Genomic DNA, 12,064 nt, shown 5'->3' with positions numbered 1-12,064 from the left:
CATCAAGGCAGGAGGATCTGGACCCAGGGGTGCCTGCACAAACTGTTGCACTAACCAAGGACAATGCATATAGCAAACCTAGACCTCCTCTTCAGATCTAGCCAATGGACAGCTCTTTCTTCATGATTGTGGGGAGAACAGGGACTGCCTCTGACATGAACTCTGGTACCCCTGGTTTGATCATTTCCCTTTGGTGGGGGAGGCCAAGAGGCACACAGAGGAAGGGGAAGCTATCAGATGATCAGATGAAACCTAATAGGCTGTGGTCATATGGTGGGGAGAATGTCCCCTTCTGTCAGAGGTCTAGGGGAGTGGAATAGGGTAGAAGAGACAATCAGAGTGGGAATGGAAAGATACAAGTGAGGGAATAACAATTGGGATGTTGTCTGAGTAAATTATAATAAATTAAAGCTTAAAAATAACAATTAAAAAATTGAGTGTGAGCAGAACATTCTGACCCTGGCCAAATGCAGACAAGGGCAACCTTCTCCCCATAACAGTTATATGAAAGTCTAACTGCAGGGGAAAATTAGATATAATTAAAATATGGAATATATTGTGGTTTTCCCCAATTTGTTTGTTTGAGAAAAGGTCTCCCTACATAGCCTTAGTTGGCTGGGAACACTTTATGAAGATTGGGGTGGCCTCGAATACAGAAGCACCTGTCTCAAAAAGAATTGAAGACATGTGCCACAATGCCTTACATGTATTGTTTCAAGACTAAATATACATATTTATTAGTGCTTTGAAATATGGGTTGTTATTAATACCATTAATAATGTTATTAAGTTTTCTGAAATCCTTATATATTTTGGATATTATTCTCCTTGGATCTTCTTCATTGTATAGGTTGCATTTTACATTTTTATTTTACTTCTTGATACTATAATGTAATTGCATCATTTTTCCCTTTACTCCCTCCGAATTCTAATACCCATCCTTTCTCTCTTTCATATTTATGACCTTTCTTGTATTAATTGTGGTTGCATATTTAGGTTGTATTTATGTATTTAAGAATATATGCATAACCTGTTCAGTCTATATAATGTTATATATATGCGTGTTTTCAGGGCTAACCACTTGGTATCAAATAGCTAATTGGTTTGTTCTTCCTTGGGGAGCACTATTTCTCCCATTCTCAGCATTTTTTAGTTGCCTGTGGTTCTCTGTGTAGAGCTCAGGCCTCATGGACTTTCTCTCCTTCACTTTAGCATGTCTATTGTTTTATCCTTGTTCACTTCATATTTAGGATCTTGGTGTAGCTTCTGACATTTGTAGGAGATATGATTTTGTGGACTGTTTCTTCTACAGCCTTCTGAGTAGAGATGCTTGGAAGCAGCAGTGTCAAGAAGACAAGCAATGGATGAGTAACCTTTCATCTTGTTGTGTGCTTGCCGTGCTTGTAAGTCCTGGAGATCAGTTCATCCACACATGAAAACCAATTCCTATTTTCAATATCAAGTAAATAAACAAAAATATTTTGCAAATAAAGAAGGATGAAGAATTCCAGGGCCTTCGGGAAGAGCAAGTTGATTGCAGTTGAATGGATGTGGAAGAGATGTGGGATTTTGTTGTTTCTTTGGTTTGAGACATGGTCTCAAGATATAGCATCTGTCTTGATATTTCTATTACTGGGAAGAGGCACTATGACTAAGGCAGCTTACACAAGAAAGATTATATTGGCCTAGTTTCAGAGGGTGAAGCCATGACTGTCATGTCAGCAAGCATGGCAGCAGGCAGGCAGCCATGATTCTGGAGTGAGAGTTTGCAGCTGACCTATAAGCAAGAAGCAGAGAGCTATAGAGAAGAGTTAGTGGCAATGGTGCAGGATTTCAAAACTCAAAGCCCATCCACAATTGCAGGATTCCTCCAAAACGACCACGCACACAGGAATTTTTCCCAAACATTTCCATCAGCTGGGGATAAATTGTTCAAATATACATATTGGTATGATGTGAAAGTGATAGTGAAGATCATTGTGAAACATTATGAGCGTTCTTAATGCAACTAAGCAAGACCCTTAGAAGAACCAATTTGATGTCTTATATGCACATTTTACTGCATTAAAGCTATGCAGATAATAAACTTCACTCTATAAAAATAAAAGTAAAAGTGAAGGTGGGCAAGACTTGCCTTTGCATGTGTGGCTGATACAAAATCTTCCGAAACCTGGCACACTCTGATCTGGAGGGACAGGGATAACCTAGGGGAATCTCATAACACAACACTTGGTCACAGGAGCTAAATGCACAGAAATGCACAGGGCAAGTGGCTTGCCTTCGCACTTACTGAGGGACCAAAGTGAAATGTCCAAAGGAATTCCTTCCAATCTGACACATTTAAGAAAATGATTTAGAAATAATTGAACACAGTACAAGAAAAAAAATGATGTGGCTTGATAACAGGCAGCTTCTGGAATACTCCAGGGTATAACCTTTCTTTTTTAAATACTGTATTGAAACAGCATAACAACAGCAGTGCTAGTTATCTCTGTGAACACATACTTTTGTAATCAGCTTTATGTTAAGCATCAAACTCATAAATTTTCTTTGGTATTTAACCCTCCCCCCCCCCTCTCTCTCTCACACACACACACACACAAGGGGTTAGCATGGCACTGTCTCATGTTGATTCATTAGACATAATTTGTTTTTTTATTGAAAACATATTTTTTTTCAAACAACATATTCTGGTTATGGCTTCCCATCCCCCTAGTCCTCCCAGTTCTTCTCCACCTCCCTCTCATCCATAACCACACCCTTTCTGTCTCTCCTTAGAAAACAATCAGGCATCTAAGGAATAATAATGAGATGAAATGAAAGTTAAACCAAAAGCAAATACATCAGAATATGACAAAACAAACAAGAAAAAGAGGCAAAGAAAACAAGATCATCTTATAAACACAGATGCACACAGGATCTGACAGTAAACTCAGCAGGAAGTGCTTCTGTTTAATAGTAACATCATCTTACCTTGGTCTCTAAAGTTTAATTGCAATGAATGTATCTAATAGGGTTCAACTACTACAAAATGGGGATGCTATGTAAGCAGACAAAGGACAGACAACAAGATGAGCCGAAGAAAATATTAACCATGATGGTTAGTACATCTGGCAGAAAATCTTACAGCACCAAGTCTAGGCAATAACTCCTACTAAGTTTAGGAGACATGTGTCAAGGAAAGTATGAAGTTTCCCCCTCTGTGGCTTTATCATGGAGTTAATATCACTCTTAGCCAGAGGCTGCCCTGGGCTAATAAACACAGGGCACCTACAAGAACAACAATGCCTTGCTGAATGAGCTTCAGAAAGTTGTCAAAGGGCAGAAAGGCTGGGTGGGAAAAATCCCACACTATGGAGCAGCCTTACAGGGACACCAGCTGCATAGTGTGCTGCTGCCAGAGTCCAGAGAGAAGTGCAGAGCCATCATTAAGACTTGATGTCACTAGACACAGAGAACAGACATCATGCATGTGACTGCCCAATTGAGAGTGCATTTCCCAGCTGTTTCCCTTCAGCAGCACAGTCTGGGATGTGCTGAAGGAGAATCCTGACTGCTAATAGTTCTGAACAAATGGTCATGAATTCACTGGATGGACCCAGGACAAGGTTTGTTTTTATGCTTTCTGGTAATTATTATTTTACTCCTTCTCTTCGTCTCATCATCCTCAGACAGGTCAATATATGCATATGCACATAGGGCATACATACATGAGAAGAAATGCAATAACAGCAGGTGTGTGTACGTGTATTTATATGTGTATACATACATATGTAAATGTACACACACATGCCTGTGCACACACATATGTATATATATCTGAGACCTTGGTTATTTAAATCCTTGCTTTGTTGCTTTCTAAATTTATTCCCCTAAAAACGAGGTGAGATTGTGATAAAATTGTTTTGTTAGCTTTTTTTTTTCATTCTTGTGACTAAATAACTAACAGGAAGCAACCTACAAGAGGAAGAACTTATTTCAGCTTACAGATAAGGAGATGCATCCATCATGGCGGTGAAGCAGATAGTCACATTGCATCCTCAGTCAGGAAGCAGGCTGCAGGCATTGCTGGTGCCCAGTTCTCATTCTTATTTGGTGCAGGACCACATCCCATGGAATGATGACACCCATCCTTAGGGCGGCTCTTTCCACCTCAGTTGGCATACTCCATATTCTAGCAAATCTCTCTAGGCCAGCACTTTGTTCCTTGGTGATTCCAGACCTTGTCCAGTTAACAGCTAGTATGAACCTACCACATAATACTACTTGCGGGTAGATTTTACCTATTAGAAAACTGTTCAAATATAAGAACACAAGTTAGGTGACCCCATAAAGTACAATTTTAAAGGGCCCTGTAGTATCATTGTTCATAGGCAACATAAGTGCCTGTAGAAACTTAACATGAACCTCTCTAGTTAACAAATAGCAAACATAGATGCCAGGAATTCATTGCCTGGTTAGTGGGAGGCGGTGTGTGTGTGTGTGTGTGTGTGTGTGTGTGTGTGTGTGTGTGTGTGTGTGTGTGTGTGTGTGTGTACACATGACAAGGGCTCAGAGAACCCATCTGCCTACAATCTCTTCTCTGTTTAGTTGAGTGGCTATTGCTCCCTTTATCAACCATCCTCCTCCTCCTCCTTGCCCTCTCAGGAAGAGAGAACAAGAATCCAGTGTTCTCTCCTTTGCTCTTCCTGGGTAACTTTCCAACCCTTTTCCTTCTTTGTTACAATCCAAAATGTTAAACTCCTACAGCACAGGTCTTGCGACCCTCAGCTGGGTGTGCTTAACCCATTCCAGCAGCCTGTGCTTTGTGCTTCTAAATTATTTAGCCTTGCCAGAGAAGTTGGGATGTGTTTCATCTTCACCTTGTCTTTTGTAATATATATTTTTTTATCTTACACTGTTCCCATTCGTCCTCATGGGCATGCTTATGGGCTAATATAGCCCTCGAAATCACCTTCTAGCATTGAAAATTTTGCCTTGGGGCTTCTGAAGCACAGGGATGTCTGCTGGGACCCTCTCCTCCAGGCCAGTTGAGTCGATTCCCTGGATCTTTAGTGAAATAAGAAACACACCCTGACAGTAATTCCCTCCATTGGGTTCACCGTGCTGCATGCTGGCAATTGGATGTTACATGCGGATTTTAAGTTCATATTATTTAAAACATACACACGCATTCTACTGGAATGCCCTTCTTTCTACTGTCAGTGCAAAGGTGACACACGTAAAATTAGAAATGACCTGTGTCTCAGAAAGAAACTACCTGTACAGTTGGAGCAGCAGCGTTGCTGTGATAAGCCAGTACTGGGCATGGCTGCCAGGAGCTCTGCCTTAGCCATGGGAACCAGATGATGTGAAAACTTGCATACATAATTCTGGTTATTCTTGCCATATTCTCTAAAAATAATATGGAAAAAAACTATCATCTCATTTGATTTTAGGTGAAATTTTAAGATGTGGAATAAAGAAGAAAAAAGAATATGAGAAGAGATTAATCCACTGTGGCTTTATTCAAACCTTTGAAGACAGATACCTACCACCTGGAAAACACCTTCCTTCACACCACTGAAGCCACACCCAAGGCCCCAGGCTGATGTGGCCAGGAAAGCAAAAGGCCCATTCTTCGTTCTGCTGGTGTGTCCACACAGAGTCAGGAGCTTAGGCACACAGGATGGCCTTAAGACAGAATACTGGACTGTGGCTTGCATGCATGAGTTGTTTTGCTCATACCTCTACTAGAACTTTCCAAAACATATTGAGCAGTCTCTACCCGGGTAACCACATGCCAGCCAGAGGGCAAGAGTGGGCTTGTGTCTAAAAATAAATTCTCCGAAGCAAAATGGTCAGGTCAAAGGATAAATGCCGCTGTAATTTTGGAAGAGAATACTAAATTGTCCTCCTTTGGGGTACGACCACTTGGTATTTCTAAGAAAACTACATGAGAACAGGTCTCTCATTTTGCTGGCTACAACATAAGCACTTGATGTTTTTTAACCAATTGGATAAATTTAAAATCCATCAGTTTATTTCCGTTTCTCTTATTTTGAATGACATTGAACACCTCTTTATATGCTGGAAAGCCAGGTGCACTTTTCCCTAGGAACTGCCCATTTTGTCTGGTCCTTTGTCCATCTGGTCATTCATATAGGCACTCTTCTGCGACGTGAGCACTGAATATCGTCACCACCCCCCATTTGAGCTTGTCACTTGTCTGCTGGCTTTGGAGCTCATTTTTAAAATAATTAGAAAACTGCTTTCATGTCGGTAACATCTAAAACTATGTTTGATGCCTCAACTAGAGATGGCTTGTTCATACAGGGCGTGTGAGCCTGGGCTACTGATAAATGCAGCGATGCACAGGAAAGTAGCTCAAAAATGAAACACCATTGAACAATTTGGCCCCAGATGGAAGGGCTAAATGGAGAAGTTCATGTTTAAAGGAATCAGCTTATGCACTTACAAACGTTTGGAGCATTTAATTTTACACAGAGGTCTTTGATCCTGTATGAATGGATCTCTTGCAAGGGTAGAAAGTATGTGTCCAAGCATAATTTTCAACATGAGTGTCAAATTGTGCCAATATCAGTTATGACCCCTGTGCTCCTGATCCCCGCACAGCAAGAGTGCTCTAAGTCCTGGACGCTGAAGACATACATGCTTTTGATATCATGGAGTTTCTCCTGGTCTGGATTCTGAATGGCTTCATGGTGGCTGTGTCTCAGAGTTGTTCACAAAGTCACGTGTTTAGTGATTGTCCAGGAACACAGTCATCTGGATATGCTGGCAGTCAGAAGTGTGCCATTAAGATCTCTGTGTTGGCTGCTGGCAGGCTTTAGTTTCTGAACTTGACTGTTGGCTAGAGGCCTCCGACACTTACCATTGTGATTTCTTGTGACACAGCCCCTGGTTTCCTTACACAGCAAGTGTTTTAGGTCAGAAAGAGAGATCCTAGACAGAAAAAAAAGGTTTGGTTTGGTTTTAATAATCCGAACTCTGGAGGAACACACCATCACTTCAATAATTCACTAAGAAAGAGTTCTCAAATGCAGACCTCACACACGGACTAAACAATTATTATTATTATTATTATTATTATTATTATTATTACTACTACTATTACTATTATTATTATTATTATTTTAACATTTGTTTATTCTCTGTGTGAGTGAGCCCATACCCATGTGTGTGCCTTGGCACATGTGAGGACTTCAGAGGACAACTTGTTGAAGTATGTTCTCTCCTTTCACTATGTGAGCTCCAGGTACTGGATTCAGATCACTAGGCTTGGCAGCCAGGGTATTTATCCACTGAGCCATCCTGCCAGCCCTGTCTCTTGAAGAAAGTAGTAAAGGATTCATGGTCATATTTTTTTGAACTAACACATCCTTTTCTATGGTATTTCTATACTTTGGGTACATAACCCCAAGTACCATATGCTGGAACCAGTATCCTCGGGTAATGGTATTGGAATGGTTGAGCCTTTAAGAGGGGGAGCCTGCTGAAATATAAGCACAGAAGACATTAAATGCAGGTCTCACATGGGTAGATTGTTTCTTCTGAACATCAGTTAGTAAAAGTGAGCCTAAGTCCTTGCTGAGCCTCCCTTTATACCTGCTTTTTACCTCTTCCACTAATGTGTCTGCCACGGTGATGTCACTTGCCAGGTGACTCTCAGCAGAATAAAACAGATGCCAGTACCACGCAGAACCAAATGACTCTATTTTCTTTATACAGCCATATGGACCAGACTAATTTCTGTAATTCTGGCAATATTTACAAGGTAATTTTTAAAATTACACATCTGTCTATGATTTATACTAAGGGTCATGTTTGTAAACATGAGATATTTTACGTTCTTCTATTGGCCTAGTGAACCAATTGAATTATGAATTTGCAAGCACTAGGCAAATTCTGAGGAAATGTTCTACTTTGGAAGGCTTTACAATTATTATATTTGTGTGATGACATGGCCAAACATGTCTTTTTGAACTCTGGTTTGATTTGCTGAAACTGGCTCTTGGATTCCAATTGGAATGTGAGTTGTGAGCCAGTTATGGAATTTTCCATCATAACATTTCATGGGAATTCAAACTGAACTGAAATCCAACCCAGCAAACAAGCAGAAGTGTGCCAACAAGTTTACAATCTGAGTCTTCTCTGCACTTCTAGGGATCTCTGTTTATCCTTTCTTTGTGTAGCACTGCAGTGTGCATAAATGTGTGAGCATATTTGGGTTTGAGCTAAAGAATGCATGTCCCTACACAACACTGCACAGAAGACCTGGGAGGTCCTGAATGGGACCACCTTGCTCTAGGCTCTTCTTTGCAACACTCTTGTGAACTCCTCCCAGAGTTCTTCCATAACTGACTTCTTAATTAGAGATCTCTTTGATGCAAATAACTCTGGACCAGAGTGAATCCCAGTTAAGTCTAGTTGAGCAAGAGGGAATGAATGAAAGGAAGGGCAGAATCTTTGATATGGCAAGAGAACAGATAACGGACAAAGATTCATATACGAGACATAGTCAACTTTTCTAGAGTCGTCTATCCTCACAATGGCCTTGGCCTGGGTCTTATGATGTGATGTAGGCTGACCCTGAATCCACGATGCTCTTCTTGCAATGGCCTTGGAAGTGCTGAGGTGACAGCCATGTACCAGCATCCTCCACTGTATCTGGATTTTTAAACCATGATTTTTTTTCTAGTTGACAATTGCTGCACTGAATCCAATACACACATATTCCTGACCAAAAAAAAAATTAAAAATTTGACAATTTCTTTTACAAACTTATTTTTGTTTTTATTTTTCAAAGGACCCAGATATGCCACAATTGGTGGGCTTCTACGGTAACAATGCTCCAGAGCTGTGTAGTACTTATTGCTTCTCTATAAAATAGAGCTCTGCAGTTTATTGAAATCCCACCTTCCCCTTCACACCATCTCATTGCTGAGGCAGAGGCAGCTGACTGCTGTGAATTTGAGGCCAACCTGGTCTACAGTGTGAGTTCCAGGACAGTCATGGATACATGAAGAACCCCTGACTCAGGGGGGAAAAGCAAATAAAAAAGAAACAAGGAAGCTGTACTTGATCAATCTCAACCAAAGCATGATGTGTTGATTACAGAAGAACTTTTCATTTGGGCATAACACAGCTATAACCCTAATACATTAAGACTCACAGTCTGATTTTGAGATGCTGGAGTAGATGGGAGTGTGACCCCTGACATCATTCAAGGTAGCTTATCTCAATCAGCCTCACACTGTGACATTAAGGAAGAGTCCTAGAGTAAAGAGCTCAGAGGAGACAGGCAGAGGGAAGAGCTCTATGCTTTAGATTCTTCAAATTATTTTCACTTGTATTTGTTATGTGCTTGTGTACACATATGTTCCCATGCAGAAAAGTACCACAAATGAACTGCATAGTACCTTTTATTATCCCACTTGAATTATTGTTGCTTGTCAGAGGCAAATCTTTCTTTTATGGTTTATTTTAATTATGTATATATGAATATTTTGCCTACATGTACATATGTGTACCACTTGTATTCAGTGCTCATGGAAATCAGAAGAGGGTGTCAGCTCCCATGGAACTGGAGTTACAGATTGTCTTTCTTTAAAAAATATTTTTTACTAATGTATTCATATTACATCTCAGTTGTTATCCCATCCCTTGTATCCTCCCATTCCTCCCTCCCTCCCATTTTCCATTTACTCCCCTTCCCTATGACTGTGACTGAGGTGGACCTCCTCCCCTGTATGTGCTCATAGGGTATCAAGGCAACATGTGGGTGCTGGGAAGCAAGCCCGAACCGAGTCCCCTGCAAAGGCAGCAAGTCTTATTAATCACTGAGTCATCTCTCCAGCCACCAAATGTTTCTTTTATACCTAAGAGCTTAATAAAAGTGACAGTAAAGACAAATGGACAAACCAAAAAGTCTTTTAGGAAATGATTTCCAAATTCAGGATGAGTGTGTGTCCTGTGGGCACCTCATGCTGACGTCTGTGAGTAAGAACACTAGTCTGGGGAATCAGGAGAGCCTTCTAAGTACCTCTATACCTATTTGGTGTTGCATGCCCTGCATTATTGCAGCAGTGACTTTAGCACCAAGAAGCTATGCACTTTTCCTACAATATCTGTCATATTGCACATGACGTCATGAAGAAAGCAAGTGTAGGAGGCAGCATTCTAGTCACAGTGTCCGTTGACATTGCGTGCCCCACATTATCCATCACATTACCCCATGATCTGTTCTCACTGGCCATGAATACTGCTTTAGGATTACAGAACAAACTTGTTTGTGTGCTGTTCTTAGCCTCAGGGGGCAACAAAATTTTCCGCTACTGCAGATGACACCATGGAAGCCTTTGTCGTGAGTTCTTCACGGCTATATTGGGCCAGATGAAGCTTTTCATTAAGGATGCTAAAGGTGACAAGAGTCAGGGAAGTGATTTTCTAAGAATTCTTTTAGTGGGGTGTGGCCAGGAGGGCACCTCCATTGCCATGAAGGACACAGCACCATTCATAGTACAGACTGAGTAATTATTCCTTGAGAGCTCCTGTATCCTTCTCTGGCCTTGTTTCTTTGGGTTTCTCTTCCTGTCTGTCCAGAATTTGATCTCCTAATTGATGGTTTGACATTCAAGGTTTCTTTTCTATGTTCATTTATTTTTTTCAAATAAAGTGCATTCTACCCAGGTAATCAGTAAATTTTGGAACAATGGAAAAAAACTATCTTGTGTGGCTCCAGTTAAGATGTTTCTGAAAGGCATTTGAGCTGTGCAAGGCAAAGATACTGGAGGCGGTTCGGTTTTGTTTTCCTGTTCTTTGTGTTTACCCTAGACATCACCTAAGATTCACCCATGTAACCAAACTCAGTGATTTTGGCTTTATTTCTTTCCTCTTACAAGAAATTAGCTGTGGTTGATATTTAATTCTTATCTTTCTGCTTTTTTATCACTTACACACATTTCAACTCTAATGTTTGGTGCCTCCTGGTCACAACAAGGTTGCTGCATTTTACCTTCAATTTTGCATTTACTAAAAAACGTAGTTCAGGAGGAAAGATGAAAGGAGGGCACTTTTACTGGTAAAGCAAAGGCTCTTCCAGAAATATATGAGAGAGCCTTCCTTCCATGTCACTAGCTAGAGCCATGCCATTTGTCCATCCTGAGAAACAATGCTGTCTCATACTTTTAACTGTGTCCTTATGATCTACTTCCTCCCACCACACACAACATTTTCCAAGGAATAGAGGAGTTGATTATAAGCCAGCAACTATCAGTCACTGGCAACTCTTAGAAAGCTAAAAAAGAATATAAACATATTTTGAAGTTAGTTTTCTTCTCCTCTGCTTTCCTGCTGCCTTCTTTGATGGAAACAAGTGAGGCCCTCTGTAGCTATTTCAAGGAGAGTACTAGATGTATATAGGGATATTCCAGCTTATCTGTTGCATTGGGAACACTTGAGGGTCTGAACATCCTCAGAACCAAGCAGCACTGTCCCTGCAGATGGTGTATGCATCAGACCTGTTTAGTGGCCAAGAAATAATTTTGTTATCTGTGTGCTAATTTCACAGCCCCTATTTTCCTAGACAACCCCCCTCACCTTCTCTGAAGTTCAGTCAAAGGCTGAGTCACATTTTTTTTTATTATTATTAGTATTAGACTTTGGGACAATATTCTGATGCAGTGTGCAAACACAAGCAAAGCAAATACATGACAACATGAATAAATTCATTGAAAGTAAACTATCCTCTTATAATTACTTTCTTGGATATTCAGCATAATTTCTTCTCCTCGGGCAGCATGGGCAGCTATAACTAGTTGTCAAATCATTCATACCATTAATATTAAAAATATAGCATCTGTTGAAGACTTTCAGTATGTCATAGATCTGTAAGAAATGTGGCTGGGGCCCTGAAGATTAACTTATACTATAAAACAAATGAACATAGTTTATTTCAAATAATAATAATAATTCTTCCATACAAATTCTATTTTCCAAGTGGAAAGTGTGTAACCAGTGGAACTGAAAACTTCTATAGTTTTTGGGTACATTGTTGGTCACTT

This window comes from Acomys minous (genome assembly GCF_964271855.1).
Source record: "Acomys minous genome assembly, chromosome: 6".
Lineage (NCBI taxonomy): Eukaryota > Metazoa > Chordata > Mammalia > Rodentia > Muridae > Acomys > Acomys minous.
This window is presented reverse-complemented; position numbering follows the sequence as displayed.